At 39.2% G+C, this 22,274-nt stretch overlaps 1 pseudogene; it reads right to left on the bottom strand.

The window, feature by feature from the left end:
• Positions 1-804: 804 nt before the first annotated feature.
• Positions 805-22,047, bottom strand: LOC137989354 (melanocyte-stimulating hormone receptor-like; annotated as a pseudogene).
• Between the last annotated feature and the right edge of the window lie 227 nt (positions 22,048-22,274).

Raw genomic sequence — 22,274 nt, forward strand, 5'->3', positions numbered from 1 at the left:
TCGACTAACTCGTCAAACGTCGCGTTTGAAGTCTCGCTAGCATCAAATGATGGTGGCAATCTGGCCTTTTTTCATATAAGGATTCCAAGATTGCCACCATCATTTTGATCCTAGCGGGACTTCAAACGCGATGTTTGACAAGTTAGACAAAAGGTCTCTGATGAGTCCCTTGGCAGAGATAAAACATAAGTATGTAAGGCTAGCCACATAATTATCCACTGAAATAATTGCTCCCGTTATTTTTTATTCTCCGCAGTTTAAACGTTTCGAGTGTATTACGAGATGTGTTTATACTCATGTGTACTGTCTCGCGAGTGAAAAATAAGCGCTTTCGTGGCAAGGTAAACTGCAGATGTTTTTGTTGATTTCTAACCGTTTCCCCTAACGCACGCGCAGTTATTTAACCGGAACCGGAGTTTTCTGGTTCCGGTTTTGGATTATTCCAGAGCCTCATGCGCCCGTTCCGCTGGACAAAGGTAACGGAGGCTATTGGAACGAGATTGGATGCACTTAGGAAGTTCGGAAAGCACTCAAGATACTAGAGTTGCCCTCGGCAATCGCTTCGAGCCACTCTTACGCCTCTATCGTGCTCTTATAACTTCCAATAACTCCATATACGCACACTAACCATGAAGCAATTCTTAATTGGAGCACAGAAAAAGCTTTTGAAATCTGTAAATCTTTCAGTAAATAACAAAACATTTAACTTATGATTCTCTTGGAGTCAAGCTTGAAAAGTCTCTTGTTCTTAAGTTTATGGCTAAGTTCAGTATGTTTCAACAGCAGATTTCTGCAAGTGTTTCTCTAATCCAATGTTATATTGTAGTCTTGATTCCTTGTAACATTTGACCTGTCAGACGAGGGCGAATTCCCAATAACGATGCGAACTTCAAAGACCTGGACAGGACTGCTCAAATCCACTCGCCACCAGCCTGGATTATCTTTTAAAGTACGTGAGCAGTGTCCATTCTTAAATTCCTGGTCAGGATTCCCATCAACTGCTTTGTCTGATGTGCCTATCTCTACGATAGGAATTCGAACACAATCATGTTATCAGCCCATCATAATCAACATAATCATCATCATAATCATTATCGTTATCGTTATAGTGATCATCATCAATACCATGAAGACACGTAAATAATTAAAAGTAAGGAAAGTTAACCAGAGTCCATGCTACTTAAAGATGGAGCTACTTAAAGATGACTATTCAACAAACCGTGATCCCTGCAGCATGGTAAAAAAGTGAAGGTGACCCCTTTCCACAAGTCTCGTGCAAAAGACTATCCCAAACATAAACCGCCCCGTATCCGGACTAACTGTGTTATCTTAATCCACAAGCAACTAGCAGGTGACCTTGACGAATACAAGCTTGTCTGCAAGTCACGGTCCTGGTTTGGGAGAAAGCACTCAACCATAAACTATGCGTGCAAAAAGGTGGTAAGTAGAGTTTTTATTATGAGTCGCATTAGAGGTTTCGTCATAAAAAGAGATATCTACACTTGCTTAAAACACAATGGTTCATCCATTATTATCACATGGAGTAATCTGTTACAACAAGACCAGGATGGACCACAGCACCTACAACATGGATCTGCCTTGATAATTACGTGCTGCATGGGCTTCCCGGAAGCAACAGATGTCTTTCCTTTTTTTGACGAAATTCATTACCTCCTAGCTATTTCTCACCGTATTTTATGTTTAAAAGTATTAGTATGCTAAATTTAACCAATCATAATGCAAACCCCATGCCAAGGCCAGGAGTAACTGAAAAAAGTTACATATAATATAGCTTACACTATCAACTGGCCAATGCCCCTCATAACAACATTCACTATAAATCCTTTATGACTTTCTCGCAATTCAAAATACAGCTGTTGTTATTATCAAATTAACAGAACCGAAAAGGAGCAACCCAACTTTCTCCTTCTCTGAGAGACGATCCCATCTGGAAGGAACAATTCGAGCAGCGGAGGCCAGAACGTTAGTTCTCAGGGCAGAATTTATAGCACAATGAAGAAAAAAAGGTGACCGTTATATCTTCAATACTTTTTCCACGCAAGCAGAAAGGAGAAAATTTTACCGCAATTCTATATGAGTAATAGTTCAAGGCACAAGCGTCCAAGCGCATACTTGAATGAATGGACAGCTCCCTCTTAAATGTCCCCAACTGTCGCGTGACCTAACTTGAGCATTAATATTGTTCCATTCTTTGGTTGTTGATGGAGAAAAGGATAGTTTTAAACGTTCTGTACGAGCTGGAAAGATAGTGAAATTCAGAGCAGACCTTAAGGAAAGTTGAGTTCCCTCGCAAACTCTTGTAGGCAATAGATATACTAGGTAGGAAGGAGTGAGATTATGAACAATCTTATAATAAAGTAATGATTTGTGAATCAAACGCCTAACCCTCCCTTGCCTTTCACAGCATCTGTTACAATTTTACTAGACTCATATTGGACAAATTCGATAAGGTCGCTCTAAAGTCCTGGCCAAAGTATAGAACAAAGTTGGAGTCAACGCTCCAACTTTGTTCAATCCGACATTGTTTGACTGAATGAAAAAAATGATATATGAAATGAATCATATACTGAAATGCGGATATAAAATCAAGTAAAGCTACGAACCTTGCAGTTATGGACGCAATTTTAGCAATTGCGAAGAGAAGCCTGAAAAATGCAGGACTTCAACGGAGTTTGAACCTGTGACCTCGCGATACCGGTGCGACCCTATCGCGACTGTTTGGCCGCCCATGTTGGAAGATGGTCGTCCGACACTTTTCGTTTGATCAAGGGTTGGATAGAGTTTGCTTTGATCAAACACTACGCCCAACAATTCTGCTCGACGCAACAATGTTGCAGTGTCTTGCCGCTCTTCCAATAAAGTTGTCCTGAATCAAGTCATGCCCGCGCTTTTAGCGAATCAGGAATCGCTATCTCATTTTCAAGTCTTCTAGCATCATTTGCAACAAAGATAGCGGACAAAGATGGTCATTGATGAACAGCCAGAAACCTTAAACAGTGAGAATCAAGTAAGGCCATGTCTGAGGGACACTTTTAGCCCCCTCTATCATGATCTCTCTCTATGGAGAGCGTTTAGAATTTTTGCAAATTGATCCGTTCTCATTCTCATCATCTCCTCAGCGCTGATCTTGCAGTGAAAATACTTTTTTCTACACGTTCTCATAATCGTTCTTTTTTTTTCTTTGGCCGTCTGAATCGGTCATTTCAGTGCTCCAACAGTTCCACCAGTACAAACGCTACGAGGGATTCTCGTTGATCTGGTTTTCTTTTTTAAGTGTCTTAAAAATGTATGTAAATTAAATATTTTAGATTATGTTTCTTTTCGTTCTTGTACTAAACCGCTTAGAAATGTTGACCATTTAACGCTTGATGTTCCTTTCAGCAGGACTGACGTCTTTAAGAATTCGTTTTTTGTTCGAATCTGTCATCTGTGGAACGATTTACCTCTTGGTATAAGAGAATCAAATACCTTGTCAATTTTTCGTAAGAATTTGATAGCTTTTTATTATGATAAGTTTAATGTTAATTTCTTTTAACTTTCATGGTATTTTTACCCAATCTTTGTTATATTCATAGTAATTTTTAAGATAATTGTATTACTTAATTAATTTTACAGATTTCTATATAACGTAATGATAGGTGGCTTATTTTTAAGGAGTCTGGTACTCTGTTTTAAGCTTACCTCAGATTGAGCGTTTTTTGTAAATCTGAAAGTTGATTAAATAAATACAGTGTTAACGCCAACTTGAACTTGAATCAGTTTCTTAATTCGTCAAGCGATGTTGGAAGGTGTTTTGCCACTACCTCAACAATTACATCCAACAATGTTGCATCTTGGATCCAACTTGGTTCGCTAGTTTGGCCAGGGCTTAAGAATATAAAGACCCGTGCCAAATTACGTTCCCATATTCCATAATGGCCTTGTGAGCGATTTGTATAATTTATGTAGCGCAAGCCTGGGTTGCTCGAAGCGTTGTTAACGCTAATCAGCGTTAAAAACCACGGAAGCCTATAGGTTTTGATACCTCGTAACCAACGGTTAGCGGTAACCAGGCTTCGAGCAACCGGCCCCAGATCTCGTTATTATTATTATTATCTTTAGTCTAGAATAACATGCAATACCAGTAAAAAATATTCGGCAGTCGGTTTCTTTTGAGACCTATTATTATTTTTGTGTTTTCTGCTTCCTATGTGGGCAGGCCTAGGGAATATTTTCCGACATGCCAATACAGTTTCTGCACTATTTGTCCCATTTGGCATTTAATAAAGATACCAGGGTGGGTCGAGATGCATTAATTTTGGGTAAAATTCATTAACAACTAATCCCTTAGTTTGCTGTTAAAACCCCGAAGTCATGAGAAGCTAATTTTAATAGGGAATACTATAACGTCGATAATGCTATCTTCATTCCATTTCAGGCATAAATTTATCGCAATTAAGTATTAAGATATTTAGAGGGAGAAAGTTAGGCGATTCTTGCCATTAGGATACAAACAAGTTTCATTTTATAGTTTTATATTTTATAGTATTATATTTTATAGTTTTATATTCTTTTCACTAATTTCGAATGTTTTCGTTGGGGGTGGGGGTGAGCTTAATTGAGATGTTCTGTCAGTTTTACTATTGAACGCCCCACTCTTCCTTTTGCCTATGTTTTTGCCTGACTTAAATCTTAAATGACAGGTAACGTGACGAAATTAAATAAATCCATACTTTCTTCCTGTACACGAAGTGCGCAATTCTTCATTTAAAAAAAATATTCTTGATCCTTAATGCATTCTTTCCATTTTTTTTTTCTCATACTTGATTGTAAGAAGACCTGTTTTAATCAAAATTATTTAACTAAACAATTATTTGATTGGCATAATTCTAAAGCATTTTGAATTGTTCACTGGGTTTTATCCCGTTTCACGCTCCGAAAACTGTTTCTTGCTTTCCCAATACCTCAGAGAAGAAAAATGTTCCATATAGCTCCTCTTTTGGATTTTTGCCTAAGGAGCGTTCTTCCGACAGAGGGGCAACCATATGAATCTACCGACGCATTGCACCAAAAAAACAATTGAAAATCAGCACGTGACAAAAAGACCACATGATGCGCGATTCGACTGTGCAATACCAACACGTGGCACAGTACTTAAATTAATACTTATCTTCTATTTGCTTTAATAAGAAGATACTGCCAATCGTGAACCGGCCAACGTTCTTAACTGGTTAAATGCTAACAAGTAATATGACTTTTGTCTTTAAGTGAGCTCTAATTGTTCGATTATTTTGTAAGCACTAGTAACCTTGAATTCCTTTAGTAGTTTGTGGGTTTTGTCTATTCCTAACTAATATGCAACTTGTGTGTTTGTATGTCGTCATCCGGATAGTGCCAATAAATAAGATCTGAAGAATGCATTTTGTATAATCCAAGTAATACAAATACCTTAAGTGAAACTTCATATATTTCGCCGAGTCATTTGCTTTAGCGCTGGATTTTTTGCCGCCCATCATCAACCGAAAAGAAGGTATTTGTTACGAGTAGCAAGGCAATTAAGTCAAGTTTCTTCCTTTTTTTTCCCCATATTTTCTATAATTTTCGCTATCCTGGAAGTATCAGAGATCAGGAATGAAAAATCTTCCAGTTTAAAGTATTCGGGGCATTGGAAAGCTTCTTTTGTTTATGGTAAGGGTTTCTTATCATCGTCATTATCATCATTATTGTTATTATTATCTTGTTTTCGCACATTGGATTTCCAATGGAACTTCAGTACTCCAGGAAGCTTGGCGACAACAAGTCTCCTCAATCTTCTAGGACCTTTCTAAGAATCCTTGCCGTGTTCAGAATAACACTTTTCTGAAGCTAGTCTATCTTGGTCTCTATACCAATATTCTCTAGTCTCCTCTTTAAATCCTTTGGAACTGTTCCAAATGTTCCGATTACAATAGGAATTGCAATTGTTTTCATTTTCCATAACTTCCTCAATTCTCTTGCTAGATCCTGGTATTTTACTACATTCTCGACTTCTTTCTCCTCAATACGGCTATCATATGGTATTGCAAAATCTATTATTTTGTAACATTAATTTCTCTTTTCAACAACAATCATGTCCGGTCTTCTTGCCTCTATTTGGTGATCAGTCTGTATCGTAATAAAATCCTATAATATTTTACATCCCTCATTCTGTAGTACTGGCTCAGGTAGATGTTCATACCACTTTTCATTGACAATGAAACCTTCCTCTTTACAAACTTCCCAATGAATCTTCTTACCCAGCCAGTCATGTCTCCTTTTATATTCCTTTTGTGCTAGTTTAGGGCATTCACTCACGATATGATTTATGCTTTCATCAACCTTTCTACACATTCGACATTTACTGTCCTCTTGAGTTTGATATATTCTAGCTTTCATCAGACTCGTTGCAAACGCCTGTTCTTGTGCTTCCATAATAAGACTCTCAGTCTCCCTTTTTACACTTCCTTTCTTCAACCAAAGCCAGGATTCATTCCCTAATATTTCTTCCGTCTGTCCTACAAATTGTCCGTGCATAACCTTTTCCCTCCACTGTTCCTTTCTTTCGTTTCTCTTACGTATCTTATAGTCAACCTCTGTTTCATTATGACCACCGCTGATCTTTCTAGCAGCCTTTATCAGTCTTTCATCACTATCATTGAAATATCGCTCAACCCAAGGTAGCAGATTCTACACAGTCTTCAACACTAATTAGTCCTCGTCCATCTTCTTCTCTCGGTATATGTGGATACGATCGACATTACTCTTTGGATGGAGACTATTATGCATGGTAAGTAATTTTCTGGTATTTCTATCTAGATCTTGTAACTCTGACTTTCTCCAGTCCAGGAATGCAGCAGAATATCTCAGTAGAGGAATAGCCCACGTGTTGAAAGCTTTGACAAGGTTACCCCCATTAAGTTTCGTTTCTAAAATCTTCCGTACCCCCCCTTTTATATTCTTTGGTTACTGTTTCTTTCATCTCCTCATGCTTAATCCTGTCAGCTTCTAATATTGTTATTATTATTATTATTTATTTATTTATTTGTTTTTGTTTACATGGGAGAAACTAAACGACGTTTAAAAGACTGTTTTAATGAACACCGCCGCACTTTAGATAACGCTAACACCAAATCCAAATTTACTACAGTCGCAGAACATTTTCTCTCCTCTCCCCACAACATCTCTAAGGACATGCAATTAATTCCTATCGAAAAAATATTTTGTAAAAGAGGCTTGATCCGTAAGGCCAGGGAAGCTTTTTTTAATTTCAAAAGGCAGGACAATTGAATAGTGAATAGCGAGAATACTTCTCAAAAAGGACTTCTCTTGAGATTATTTTCGTGAAGTATTTCTTTCAGAATCAAGTTATAACGACCGTAAACGAAAATTGTAAATTTCATATAAACCCTTGTAAACAAAATTATGCAAATTCCCTGGAAATAGGAGAAATTTTCAGACGTTGTGCTTTGTGCAATGATCTAATTTTCCATTGATGACTAAAAATATTTAAAAATTTTAGAAATCTGCCTTTTTGCAGCGGAGTTACAGAGGCTTGAATTCGGCCAAAACCCCATACATTCACTGTAATTTAAGCCGCGTTTGCCCACCAACCAAGATGGCGTCAGAAACCATGAAAAGGTCTATAAATAAACAACAATGATAACGTTATCATGTGCGTCAGTTCTCCTAAAGATAATAAATAAGGAGTCAAACTTCAGGCATAATTCATCTTATTGGACAAACAATAACTGTCACCACTAATTTGCGAAATGGCGAGGATCACAGTTTTACAAAAGAACCTAAAATATCATAATGAAGGCGCTGTGTTTAAGTGCTGCTATGATAAAAAAGTATTCCTTTTTATATTACATCATCTAAAAGATTCGCAACCAAGAAAAAGTAGTCCCTTACGTTTTCGGAAAGGGTATTTTTGCAATTTTTGGCACTTAAAAATGTCACCTAGCAGTTTCGGATGAGCAAATGGTTCGGTTGGAAGTTCTTAGGAGGTAACGTTCAGCTAGCAATTTCTGAAATGAAGACACCATTCCTTAAAATTTTCGGACACTTCAATTTTCAGCTAAGATATCCGAACGGATCAAATTCTGCTAGGTGATGAAAAAAATCTCTTTAGACAGTCTTTATACATTACAAGGAGCCTAGAAACGTCTCCCAAAGGCTTTTGGCTTAATTTACTCCTTGGGTGCTCTTGAAAAGTTGTTCACTTTGAGTGTAAAGGCCGGTACACTCGAGGGAGCTTGCTCCTGAAACACGCTCCCGAAACACGCTTTTGGGTAAGTACCCCAACCAGTACACACGAAGGACACGACGAGGGAGCTGAATGATGAAACAACCCGATTGGGGCATGGGAACTGTTGTGAATGAAAAAATTACGCCAATTTGATTGGCCAACTGGAGACACGCCATGTCATGGCAAGCAAATTTCAGTACACACGAGGGAGCTTGCTCCTGAAACAGACTCGTGCAACAGATTTGCCCCTGGAGCTTGCTCCCTCATATCAAACCAGTTTGATATAAGGGAGCAAAATTCGGCAGCTAAAGTTTTGTTGCGCAACATATTTTTTCGCTAGAAATCGTTGGTGCAGACGAGGAAGCTTTGCTCCGGGAGTGTGTTGCAGGAGCGTGCTGCGGGAGCAAGCTCCAACGTGTGTACGACCTTAAGTTTTGGACTTAACGGTCTTTTTTGCAGGTTAGATATGTATGTAGAGAACCATACAATACATCAAGAGAAATAAATTAGCGCATAATGCGAAGCCAAGAGTGACTTAGACTGCAAGTAGTGTCTGACTTTGTAGAATCACCCGATTCATCGCCCACAATGCCGCGACACATCGGCACTTTAACGTGATGTCCGCGCGTAAATGCAAAGTAAATAATGTTGCCAGATCTCTAATTTCGAAATTATCGTCTTTAGAAACTGGTTTCAGTATGTGACACCTATCCCATTTGCGATAACGATGGATTACCCCTGATGAAGACACTCCACATGAGTGTCGAAAAGTTGGCTCTTTGAATCATTTGTCACTCTCTGAGCTACATTCAAATTTCTTCAAATCAGAATAACACCAAACTATGTCTGAAAGTCTACATGAGTCTTCAGATTAATAACCTGATCAACAACAATACCTAGCTAGAAACTCTGTACTTTAAACTTGTTCAATTACATGACCTAAATCACTCGGCCTACAGCCCCGGACAAAATTGTTGAAACACTTTACAATACCTTGCCCTCCTACAATGTTGTTTTGACAATTGGGCTCAGAAACTGGCGTTAAAACAACATTGTGAGGGGAGAGTGAGCTGCGAAAGCTTCAGATCTGTATAGTCGTGGACTGTTCCAACGAATTTTGTCACAGACTGTATTTGTGAGGAATTTAAACTATTTATAGGACGTGCTGACAGGGTCATAAGTGACACAACTTTGCAGTCGCCTTCATAACCGGTACGATAGCGCTGCGTAACTTTTTTATTCCTAACTGAGTTTGATGTACAGTGTTCGAATTTCTTTTGTTATATATGAACAATGATAAAATAAGCGAAATTGTTTAGATTTAGCTAAGAAGAGAGTCATGATCTGAAATATGGTTTTTCTTGCTGCCAGTGATAGCGTGACAAGGGCACGAGCGTATTTGTTTTATCTCGCATTCAAAGGTTTTCTCTTCGTAAAGTAGCTAAAATGCGCTACATTTCTCCTAAAAGCGCTTGGAGATTAATCAATGACGATTTTCCTGGAACGGAAAGCACATACAAAGGTTTAACAGTTAAGAGAAAACCTATCCAGCCATTAGGGAGCTTACGAAACGAGGACGACGACGGCTACAAGGACTTCATTTAAAAATGCGAGTTCGCGTTATTCATATCACTACGAAACTATTTCATGTCGTTTCGCGTTAAAATTGTGTAGTAACTGTGGTGGAATTAAACTGGTATGAGTGGGTTACAAGTGTACAGAGAGAACTGAAAATTCATCGTCATGTGCTAACGTCCTCCACAGAACCTTGAATTTGGTCATTTCACGTCGTCATTTAGGAGATGACGGCAAAGAAATGTAGCAAAATGTAAAACGCACGTGCAGAGCCATTGTTTTTGCTCACCAAACCTATTGTTTTGTAGCGTCGTCGTTGCCGTCGGCGTCGTCGTTTCGTAAGCTCCCTATTGTTTAATTCAGGACGCCGTGGAAGTTATGTTATAGAAGGCAAGGGAGGCGAAGAAGGCGGGGTTTCTACAATTGCTGTATCTGTAAGAAAAGTTTGTCGCTTTCTAACTTCTAAAGGATATTACTACCTACAATCAACAAAAAAGGACTTTCGACTTCTTGGATGTGCTAAAAAGATTGAGGTTTGCTCTAAAAATGAGATGACAACGTACTGAATATATATGGACGAAGGATATTGCCTTTTACCTTAATGTAGTTTCCTTCAGGAGGTCGTATAAAATACTAACTGATGCGGTATTTTACATAAAATGACGATGCATCGCCAACTGTCAAATATTGTTACGGCTTAAAATTAGTTTGCACATATATGTGTTACCCGGCCCAATGTTACGCGAGTAGAACTTCGTAAGACCCGGAAAATTTAAAAGAATACTTTTTATGTTAGTACAGTTTTTATTTTATAACTCTTCGACAATTTCTGTCGGTAGGAGACATGGAAATGCAGGAAACACAAGTTATAGTTATCAAAAACACAAATTTCGCACAAGGATAGAAACTTATGACACGTGGTGTACAAACTTGTTTACTTTAGTTCATTGCGTGAGCAACTTTGTACCAAAATGGTGACACGCAGTTTAAAAACGTAACAGTATTAGACGCTTTCTACTGACTGTTTTTTCATAACAGCTCCATTGTAGGCTAATTTGATATCGCTTAACATTTTTTCGAGTCGAATTTCGCTACACAAAACCAACAAGAGAAGAAAACAACGACATTGTGTTAGTGTGCACGAGTCACCACTGTATTAATTAAATTTAGCAGGATACTTTTTCTCAGTGCATTGACAGCGTCACCATGCACATTTGCCTCAAAAATAGCTATTTCTCTCCTATAGTGTCCAAAACAATCGATTCAACTTCTGTGTTTACCGCCCTTTCTGACTGTTTTATCATCGTGGTTCAATTGTGGATATTTCTCACCAAAAAAGCTTTCTTAAAAATGGTGACTCGTTGGTGACTCGTTGAATTACAGATGCACGCTAATTACCTTTGTGAGAAGATCAAGGCCGAATAAAACGGGAGCATGGGGAAATACACTGTTGTTCCTTTTCGGGAATTTGTGCCGCATGAAATGAATGAAAAGACTTTCGACCAGCGATCGCGCATCTAACAAAGGTGAACTCTTCCTTGCTGGTGCAAAATATTGGAGAATCGGGTGAAAAGTCAACATCCCGTGCGGAATGTGTTTTGAGTCTAGGTAAATGCACTTTGTGACCTGCCAAAAGAAGTGACAAATCGTGCCGTGCGTTAATTTAGGGACACCAACGAACGTCATTTGAGAAAATCACTTCATCGCTGTCTGTACTTACAGTATCAACCAAAGCGATCGTGCTCGTACCAGGATTACAAAACGGTTCGAAAACAGAGTTTAGAGGAATTATAAAGTGTTTCGCCGCAACCAGCAACCCCCGTTAACAAGATATTACGATATTTTCCTTCACGGAACAAAACTCGAACGGCCTCTGTAAATTCATCCTGGTTAAGGTCATTCCTAAGCAGAACATGCTCAGCCACAGTCAACCCTCTATGAAATGGCGTTTTTTTTTTTAACGAGAAACAACCAACCAAATTCAAAGAAACCTGAACATGATGTATGTTTCATTTATTGTCGAATTTATCACAAATGTGGCGCAACATCACACTCTAGGCCGCTAGAAATCAAGGGTTTCCTTCTCCTAAAATGTAGCACATTTCCCGCCAATTCTTTTCATAACTGAAATTCCTCAAAAATACAGTCCCGGACAAAATTGTTGAAACACTTTACAATACCTTGCCCTCCTACAATGTTGTTTTGACAATTGGGCTCAGAAACTGGCGTTAAAACAACATTGTGAGGGGAGAGTGAGCTGCGAAAGCTTCAGATCTGTATAGTCGTGGACTGTTCCAACGAATTTTGTCACAGACTGTATTTGTGAGGAATTTAAACTATTTATAGGACGTGCTGACAGGGTCATAAATGACACAACTTTGCAGTCGCCTTCATAACCGGTACGATAGCGCTGTGTAACTTTTTTATTCCTAACTGAGTTTGATGTACAGTGTTCGAATTTCTTTTGTTATATATGAACAATGATAAAATAAGCGAAATTGTTTAGATTTAGCTAAGAAGAGAGTCATGATCTGAAATATGGTTTTTCTTGCTGCCAGTGATAGCGTGACAAGGGCACGAGCGTATTTGTTTTATCTCGCATTCAAAGGTTTTCTCTTCGTAAAGTAGCTAAAATGCGCTACATTTCTCCTAAAAGCGCTTGGAGATTAATCAATGACGATTTTCCTGGAACGGAAAGCACATACAAAGGTTTAACAGTTAAGAGAAAACCTATCCAGCCATTAGGGAGCTTACGAAACGAGGACGACGACGGCTACAAGGACTTCATTTAAAAATGCGAGTTCGCGTTATTCATATCACTACGAAACTATTTCATGTCGTTTCGCGTTAAAATTGTGTAGTAACTGTGGTGGAATTAAACTGGTATGAGTGGGTTACAAGTGTACAGAGAGAACTGAAAATTCATCGTCATGTGCTAACGTCCTCCACAGAACCTTGAATTTGGTCATTTCACGTCGTCATTTAGGAGATGACGGCAAAGAAATGTAGCAAAATGTAAAACGCACGTGCAGAGCCATTGTTTTTGCTCACCAAACCTATTGTTTTGTAGCGTCGTCGTTGCCGTCGGCGTCGTCGTTTCGTAAGCTCCCTATTGTTTAATTCAGGACGCCGTGGAAGTTATGTTATAGAAGGCAAGGGAGGCGAAGAAGGCGGGGTTTCTACAATTGCTGTATCTGTAAGAAAAGTTTGTCGCTTTCTAACTTCTAAAGGATATTACTACCTACAATCAACAAAAAAGGACTTTCGACTTCTTGGATGTGCTAAAAAGATTGAGGTTTGCTCTAAAAATGAGATGACAACGTACTGAATATATATGGACGAAGGATATTGCCTTTTACCTTAATGTAGTTTCCTTCAGGAGGTCGTATAAAATACTAACTGATGCGGTATTTTACATAAAATGACGATGCATCGCCAACTGTCAAATATTGTTACGGCTTAAAATTAGTTTGCACATATATGTGTTACTCGGCCCAATGTTACGCGAGTAGAACTTCGTAAGACCCGGAAAATTTAAAAGAATACTTTTTATGTTAGTACAGTTTTTATTTTATAACTCTTCGACAATTTCTGTCGGTAGGAGACATGGAAATGCAGGAAACACAAGTTATAGTTATCAAAAACACAAATTTCGCACAAGGATAGAAACTTATGACACGTGGTGTACAAACTTGTTTACTTTAGTTCATTGCGTGAGCAACTTTGTACCAAAATGGTGACACGCAGTTTAAAAACGTAACAGTATTAGACGCTTTCTACTGACTGTTTTTTCATAACAGCTCCATTGTAGGCTAATTTGATATCGCTTAACATTTTTTCGAGTCGAATTTCGCTACACAAAACCAACAAGAGAAGAAAACAACGACATTGTGTTAGTGTGCACGAGTCACCACTGTATTAATTAAATTTAGCAGGATACTTTTTCTCAGTGCATTGACAGCGTCACCATGCACATTTGCCTCAAAAATAGCTATTTTCTCTCCTATAGTGTCCAAAACAATCGATTCAACTTCTGTGTTTACCGCCCTTTCTGACTGTTTTATCATCGTGGTTCAATTGTGGATATTTCTCACCAAAACAGCTTTCTTAAAAATGGTGACTCGTTGGTGACTCGTTGAATTACAGATGCACGCTAATTACCTTTGTGAGAAGATCAAGGCCGAATAAAACGGGAGCATGGGGAAATACACTGTTGTTCCTTTTCGGGAATTTGTGCCGCATGAAATGAATGAAAAGACTTTCGACCAGCGATCGCGCATCTAACAAAGGTGAACTCTTCCTTGCTGGTGCAAAATATTGGAGAATCGGGTGAAAAGTCAACATCCCGTGCGGAATGTGTTTTGAGTCTAGGTAAATGCACTTTGTGACCTGCCAAAAGAAGTGACAAATCGTGCCGTGCGTTAATTTAGGGACACCAACGAACGTCATTTGAGAAAATCACTTCATCGCTGTCTGTACTTACAGTATCAACCAAAGCGATCGTGGTCGTACCAGGATTACAAAACGGTTCGAAAACAGAGTTTAGAGGAATTATAAAGTGTTTCGCCGCAACCAGCAACCCCCGTTAACAAGATATTACGATATTTTCCTTCACGGAACAAAACTCGAACGGCCTCTGTAAATTCATCCTGGTTAAGGTCATTCCTAAGCAGAACATGCTCAGCCACAGTCAACCCTCTATGAAATGGCGTTTTTTTTTTTTAACGAGAAACAACCAACCAAATTCAAAGAAACCTGAACATGATGTATGTTTCATTTATTGTCGAATTTATCACAAATGTGGCGCAACATCACACTCTAGGCCGCTAGAAATCAAGGGTTTCCTTCTCCTAAAATGTAGCACATTTCCCGCCAATTCTTTTCATAACTGAAATTCCTCAAAAATACAGTCCCGGACAAAATTGTTGAAACACTTTACAATACCTTGCCCTCCTACAATGTTGTTTTGACAATTGGGCTCAGAAACTGGCGTTAAAACAACATTGTGAGGGGAGAGTGAGCTGCGAAAGCTTCAGATCTGTATAGTCGTGGACTGTTCCAACGAATTTTGTCACAGACTGTATTTGTGAGGAATTTAAACTATTTATAGGACGTGCTGACAGGGTCATAAATGACACAACTTTGCAGTCGCCTTCATAACCGGTACGATAGCGCTGTGTAACTTTTTTATTCCTAACTGAGTTTGATGTACAGTGTTCGAATTTCTTTTGTTATATATGAACAATGATAAAATAAGCGAAATTGTTTAGATTTAGCTAAGAAGAGAGTCATGATCTGAAATATGGTTTTTCTTGCTGCCAGTGATAGCGTGACAAGGGCACGAGCGTATTTGTTTTATCTCGCATTCAAAGGTTTTCTCTTCGTAAAGTAGCTAAAATGCGCTACATTTCTCCTAAAAGCGCTTGGAGATTAATCAATGACGATTTTCCTGGAACGGAAAGCACATACAAAGGTTTAACAGTTAAGAGAAAACCTATCCAGCCATTAGGGAGCTTACGAAACGAGGACGACGACGGCTACAAGGACTTCATTTAAAAATGCGAGTTCGCGTTATTCATATCACTACGAAACTATTTCATGTCGTTTCGCGTTAAAATTGTGTAGTAACTGTGGTGGAATTAAACTGGTATGAGTGGGTTACAAGTGTACAGAGAGAACTGAAAATTCATCGTCATGTGCTAACGTCCTCCACAGAACCTTGAATTTGGTCATTTCACGTCGTCATTTAGGAGATGACGGCAAAGAAATGTAGCAAAATGTAAAACGCACGTGCAGAGCCATTGTTTTTGCTCACCAAACCTATTGTTTTGTAGCGTCGTCGTTGCCGTCGGCGTCGTCGTTTCGTAAGCTCCCTATTGTTTAATTCAGGACGCCGTGGAAGTTATGTTATAGAAGGCAAGGGAGGCGAAGAAGGCGGGGTTTCTACAATTGCTGTATCTGTAAGAAAAGTTTGTCGCTTTCTAACTTCTAAAGGATATTACTACCTACAATCAACAAAAAAGGACTTTCGACTTCTTGGATGTGCTAAAAAGATTGAGGTTTGCTCTAAAAATGAGATGACAACGTACTGAATATATATGGACGAAGGATATTGCCTTTTACCTTAATGTAGTTTCCTTCAGGAGGTCGTATAAAATACTAACTGATGCGGTATTTTACATAAAATGACGATGCATCGCCAACTGTCAAATATTGTTACGGCTTAAAATTAGTTTGCACATATATGTGTTACTCGGCCCAATGTTACGCGAGTAGAACTTCGTAAGACCCGGAAAATTTAAAAGAATACTTTTTATGTTAGTACAGTTTTTATTTTATAACTCTTCGACAATTTCTGTCGGTAGGAGACATGGAAATGCAGGAAACACAAGTTATAGTTATCAAAAACACAAATTTCGCACAAGGATAGAAACTTATGACACGTGGTGTACAAACTTGTTTACTTTAGTTCATTGCGTGAGCAACTTTGTACCAAAATGGTGACACGCAGTTTAAAAACGTAACAGTATTAGACGCTTTCTACTGACTGTTTTTTCATAACAGCTCCATTGTAGGCTAATTTGATATCGCTTAACATTTTTTCGAGTCGAATTTCGCTACACAAAACCAACAAGAGAAGAAAACAACGACATTGTGTTAGTGTGCACGAGTCACCACTGTATTAATTAAATTTAGCAGGATACTTTTTCTCAGTGCATTGACAGCGTCACCATGCACATTTGCCTCAAAAATAGCTATTTTCTCTCCTATAGTGTCCAAAACAATCGATTCAACTTCTGTGTTTACCGCCCTTTCTGACTGTTTTATCATCGTGGTTCAATTGTGGATATTTCTCACCAAAACAGCTTTCTTAAAAATGGTGACTCGTTGGTGACTCGTTGAATTACAGATGCACGCTAATTACCTTTGTGAGAAGATCAAGGCCGAATAAAACGGGAGCATGGGGAAATACACTGTTGTTCCTTTTCGGGAATTTGTGCCGCATGAAATGAATGAAAAGACTTTCGACCAGCGATCGCGCATCTAACAAAGGTGAACTCTTCCTTGCTGGTGCAAAATATTGGAGAATCGGGTGAAAAGTCAACATCCCGTGCGGAATGTGTTTTGAGTCTAGGTAAATGCACTTTGTGACCTGCCAAAAGAAGTGACAAATCGTGCCGTGCGTTAATTTAGGGACACCAACGAACGTCATTTGAGAAAATCACTTCATCGCTGTCTGTACTTACAGTATCAACCAAAGCGATCGTGGTCGTACCAGGATTACAAAACGGTTCGAAAACAGAGTTTAGAGGAATTATAAAGTGTTTCGCCGCAACCAGCAACCCCCGTTAACAAGATATTACGATATTTTCCTTCACGGAACAAAACTCGAACGGCCTCTGTAAATTCATCCTGGTTAAGGTCATTCCTAAGCAGAACATGCTCAGCCACAGTCAACCCTCTATGAAATGGCGTTTTTTTTTTTAACGAGAAACAACCAACCAAATTCAAAGAAACCTGAACATGATGTATGTTTCATTTATTGTCGAATTTATCACAAATGTGGCGCAACATCACACTCTAGGCCGCTAGAAATCAAGGGTTTCCTTCTCCTAACATGTAGCACATTTCCCGCCAATTCTTTTCATAACTGAAATTCCTCAAAAATACAGTCCCGGACAAAATTGTTGAAACACTTTACAATACCTTGCCCTCCTACAATGTTGTTTTGACAATTGGGCTCAGAAACTGGCGTTAAACCAACATTGTGAGGGGAGAGTGAGCTGCGAAAGCTTCAGATCTGTATAGTCGTGGACTGTTCCAACGAATTTTGTCACAGACTGTAGGTCTAAAAGCTATGAGTTTGGTTTTCTCAATATTAAGAGTCATACCTAAACCAGACTGAGTGCGAGACAGTTTCAAGCTCAATATTAAGTCAATTCTTCAATTAAGGCGCTTGGATCACAATGCTTAAAGAAGAAATTGGGGTTGTCAGCAAAGAGAAAAAAAGAACATTTTATTGCCAGTTAGGCTGGGGAACATCAATTCCGACGTTACATTAAACCGTGATAATATAAACAGGCCATCTTGGCCTACATCCCCATATGAGCTCTCAAGCTTTGTGCCAGTCAGGCTGCCAGTTAGGCTGGGGATCTTCAACTCCGACGTACAATATAAGTAAAATACAATATAAACCTAAAGTACAAAAAACTAGTAGAGCTGAGCAACCGCTAACAAAGGAAATGCGGTTTGAACGGAGGCCAGAAAAAACCTGCCAGAAAAAACCCCTGTGGGGAAAAAATGTGCAGGAAATCTGGGTAGGAACCAAGGCTCAAGCTCAAAGCCCTTCCTACGGGACTTTACAATGTAATCGAGAATAGCCTGCTCTTAAGGAGGACATAAAATAAAAGCAAAAAACACAAATTAAAGAAAAATCCAAGGAGAGATTGGTTCAGAAGCCTAGATGAGGTACACGTGTTATACGCAGCTTTATATACCCCCGATATGGCTACCCATGGTGCACCCGGCCTAGAACCCAGGCCCTGTTGTATCTCGTGCCGTCGAAATATTTATTTCTGGCTTCTTCGCAGGCTCATACGCCAGAAATAACATATTATGGATCAAAGAATGTATCCAGAATGAAGACAAGCTTACCGGACGTTGAGTTGCGTTCGAATGGGCTTTTATTGACCGAATGCATAAATGGCGGCCAAAAATGTCTTTTGTTTATGTGCTAATGAGACTCACTAGCCTCGCTCTCAAGCAACCTTTCTTTTGTATTTATCCATGCAAACGAGGCTAGTGAGGCCAACTAGCACATAAGCAAAAGAATATTTTTTTGGCCGCCATTTATGCATTCGGTCTATTAAGCCCAGCATTTTATTACGGTCCTCTTGCAACTTGAAGGCTTTTTCCCTTATGCACAAATGAAATGAAATAAAATAATGAAACTGCATTAAATGGGCCCTTTGCAGGATAGTGATCACATGGTACAAAAACCGCCATACTGGGACGACGCAAATTGCCCACTGGGACATCTAAAACAAAGAAAATTTAGATTAACTAGCTTTGTTTTAGATGTCCCAGTGCGCAATTTGCGTCCCAGTATGGCGGATTTGTACCATGTGATCACTATCCGGCAAAGGGCCCATTGTGGGCTTGATATCAGGCGGGCGTTCAGTTTGTATTCTGTGGCCGTGAAGGACCGGGGAGGAATCGGAAGCAAAGTGTAAGAGCGCATTTCCGAACGGTTGACACTGAACCCCCACAGGAACCCCCACAGTCAGGTAGGACACTTCATGGTAAATACATAACAAAAAAACTTTGGGGCCGAACAGGGAGACGTTAATCGATCGTTTCATGCTCCCTAAGTATATCGTTTGAAGTGTTTAGTAACTCCTTAGAACTATTTAATCCGGAGCACTTGTTCGGGATTTGTTAGTTTTTAATGGCCATCGTGGTCATGAAGTATCTTCACCTTGTCAGTGTAATGCATTGTTGTGTATTTGTCATAGAGTGTCCCACCTGACTGTGGCAGATCCGTTCTGGTTTCTCGAAAGTCCCCAAACGTTTTCGGGCCCGAAAAGCCATTTGTGAAACCGGTCAGTGTAAAAGGCAGACTGCAGACAAGGGGTAAAATGCAGACTGAGGTTATAACGTAACTGCTGAAAAAGCCCAATCCCCTTAGAAATGCTAACCTTAGGCCTAAAACAATATTTAGGCTTAACTGGTAGCATTTCTAATGGGTTTGGGCTTTTTCAACAGTTAAATTATAACCTCAGTCTGCATTTTACCCCCGGTCTGCAGTCTGCGTTTTACACTGACCGTTTGTGAAACTGCTAACCATGCACTTGTTTTGGAAAGCCGATCTTTTAACATGTTTTTAAGCCAGTTAAAAGAAACATGTCTCTAAGGTTTGACGACTTAAATCCTCTCTGTTCTTGAGATACAGAAGACATTGTGACACCCGAAAATGGCCCGTAAAGTTTCGGAGCTTTCGTGAAACGGGCCCCTGGTCACAACCACTTTCGATTTGCTGTTGCCTCTGTTTATCAAAGCAAAGCAATGTTGATTGTGTCTTTGAAAAACCACTCCTTTGGAGGAAAGATACTTTTCGTCTTTGGCCGAAGAACCTTCATTAGAAATCGAACGCAAACTGCGGTGACAAACATGAGGCTAACATGAGAACTTGACATGACATGAGAATTTTTCATTAAAGTTCTTATTTGCCTGCCAAATACAAACATTTTAATTTTTGGCTACCAAATAAAAGCTTTTTCAAATTATGGGCAAATTGTCTTGAAAAATTGTAGCCTTTAAAAGTAGGGCTTACTAGAGAAATTTCAGTCTATGGCTTCTTATATCGGCGAGATTAATTGTTCGATGCAAAATTTTGCTCTAATATTGCCCATGCGTTTTTCAGTAATTAACCAAAAGTTATTTCAGAGAATATCAATTTTTAAAAGCTTCATTCAAAAAACAAATATGGTGACTCGCTACTTTAAGTTAGTTGGTTCAGTTTGAACTTCCTACGTAGCGTTATTACGAGAAAATGTTCCTCAGTATGACCTAGCTTCACACTTATTCGGTTTTCGTAGAAAAGTCCAGAGGGTGGCGGTCTTGCAAAAAGGCCGGTGGAAAGAAAGAAAAAAATAGCGAACCCTAGTAAAGTTCTGAGATGACAAGGCTCTTCACTAGAAATCTGGTTAACTGGGTGCAAGAGTTGAATCATTCGCTTTTCTGGTTTCGATTCCAAGGAAGGAAGATAAAATATTATGCCTTAACTGACCACTGCCCATGCATAGGCGCTTTCCATGTACAATGAAACTAATATTAAAGATACAGTAGCTTCAAGTTTGGCTGGTAGTCACACAGTATGGGACTTAAACTAGAGTTGTCCTGAGTGAGCTCAAGAAAAAAGGCCCTAAATCGTCGGGCCGTTAACTCCACATAATCACCTATAGAGTTTGGAATAACGTTTACTTTTGGCGTCTGCTTATAGCTCTGTGAGTATGGCTCACTGGCTAGCATATCCACAGGCTGCGAAGTAGCAGGAAGGAAAATTAGCTTTATCACACTTCCACCACGTAAGCCTATAAGGAAGAAGAAGGCTTAAATAGTTAGTTTAAGATATTCAGATATTTATTATGGCTCAATCATATTATGGCAAGCTCGTTTTCCTAACCGTTTTTAGACGACGGTGTTATTTTCCGAAATTTCACAACAAAAGCGTCTTTTCGTTGCGATTTCTTCGAGAAACCTTCAGCAATTAACTTCCTAATGGCTTTAACTCTCCACACACAGACTAAAGGATTGAGGGAAGAATTGAAAAATGCCGCTGTTTCAGACCAGCTGTAAAAATTGTAATTGTCTATGTTGCCGAAGAGGAATTGATGGCTAAGGGTGACAACTAGAACAGGAGGATTAAACAGTACATAACATTTATTGCCAGCTTGATTTGCATTTGTCGCATTGCGGACGTGGACGTGGGGTGGTGTTTTTTAATTTGTCTTTGGTGGCGAATTACTGTTTTCAGGATTGTGATTTGGATTATAACAGTAGTTACGAGGAAAAAGGACCACATTACCAGATGAATACCTCGAAAAACGTCATTCTGCGCCCATTGCAAAAATGTGAACAGTATGTTTATCAACCAAATGAACAAAGCCGTTTTCAAAACTCGCCGAGGTCGGACAATTGCAGAGTATCTTAGGTGATATTTTAAAGCTATGAGTCTTTCACAGCTTACAGCACTCAATGTCGTGAATGACACTCCGTAGTAAACGTAAAATCCCGACGAGTAAAGCATTCTCACCGAGCAGGGAACGAAGCCGTGCGCGTTTTCGAGCAGTCTGTAGGCCACATAGCTCGGTTGAACTAGGATGCCAACTTGGAGGTCCGAGATCGCCAGGCAAGCAAGAAGGATATTGCAAGGCGATTGAAGGGATTTCCTTGTCAAAATGATCAATACTATGAGCAGATTCGCCATGACAGCGAAAGGCGACAACACGGCATTTAAGACACCTGTTACGAGATTAGTTTCGGTTCGTTGATGGAATACGTCGAATTTAGCATCTGGGAGATGGAAGCACTGACTGTCATCACCTGGTCCATGATTCGCTGGCGAAGTTGTGATGCTCAAATTGTGGGAAAGAACGGTAGTAGAAGATTTCATTTTCCACAGTGTCTCGAAACTTGTGCTTCTCCTACAGTAACTTTCACTGGAAAAGTTGGACCATTTACAGACTTCATAAAATGTCTGTAAATAATAAATTTACAGACTTTAACACTTAACCCCATAAATATAAAATCTTTGTAAATTTATTTTACAGATATTTTACAGAGTTTTGTTGAGTAAAGCTCTATAAAATGTCTGTAAAATGTTTATAAATTATTGGAGCTACAACAAGAGGAAATACTTGAAACTTACAGA

Source organism: Montipora foliosa, unplaced genomic scaffold, assembly GCF_036669935.1.
Source record: "Montipora foliosa isolate CH-2021 unplaced genomic scaffold, ASM3666993v2 scaffold_456, whole genome shotgun sequence".
Taxonomy (NCBI): Eukaryota; Metazoa; Cnidaria; class Anthozoa; order Scleractinia; family Acroporidae; genus Montipora; species Montipora foliosa.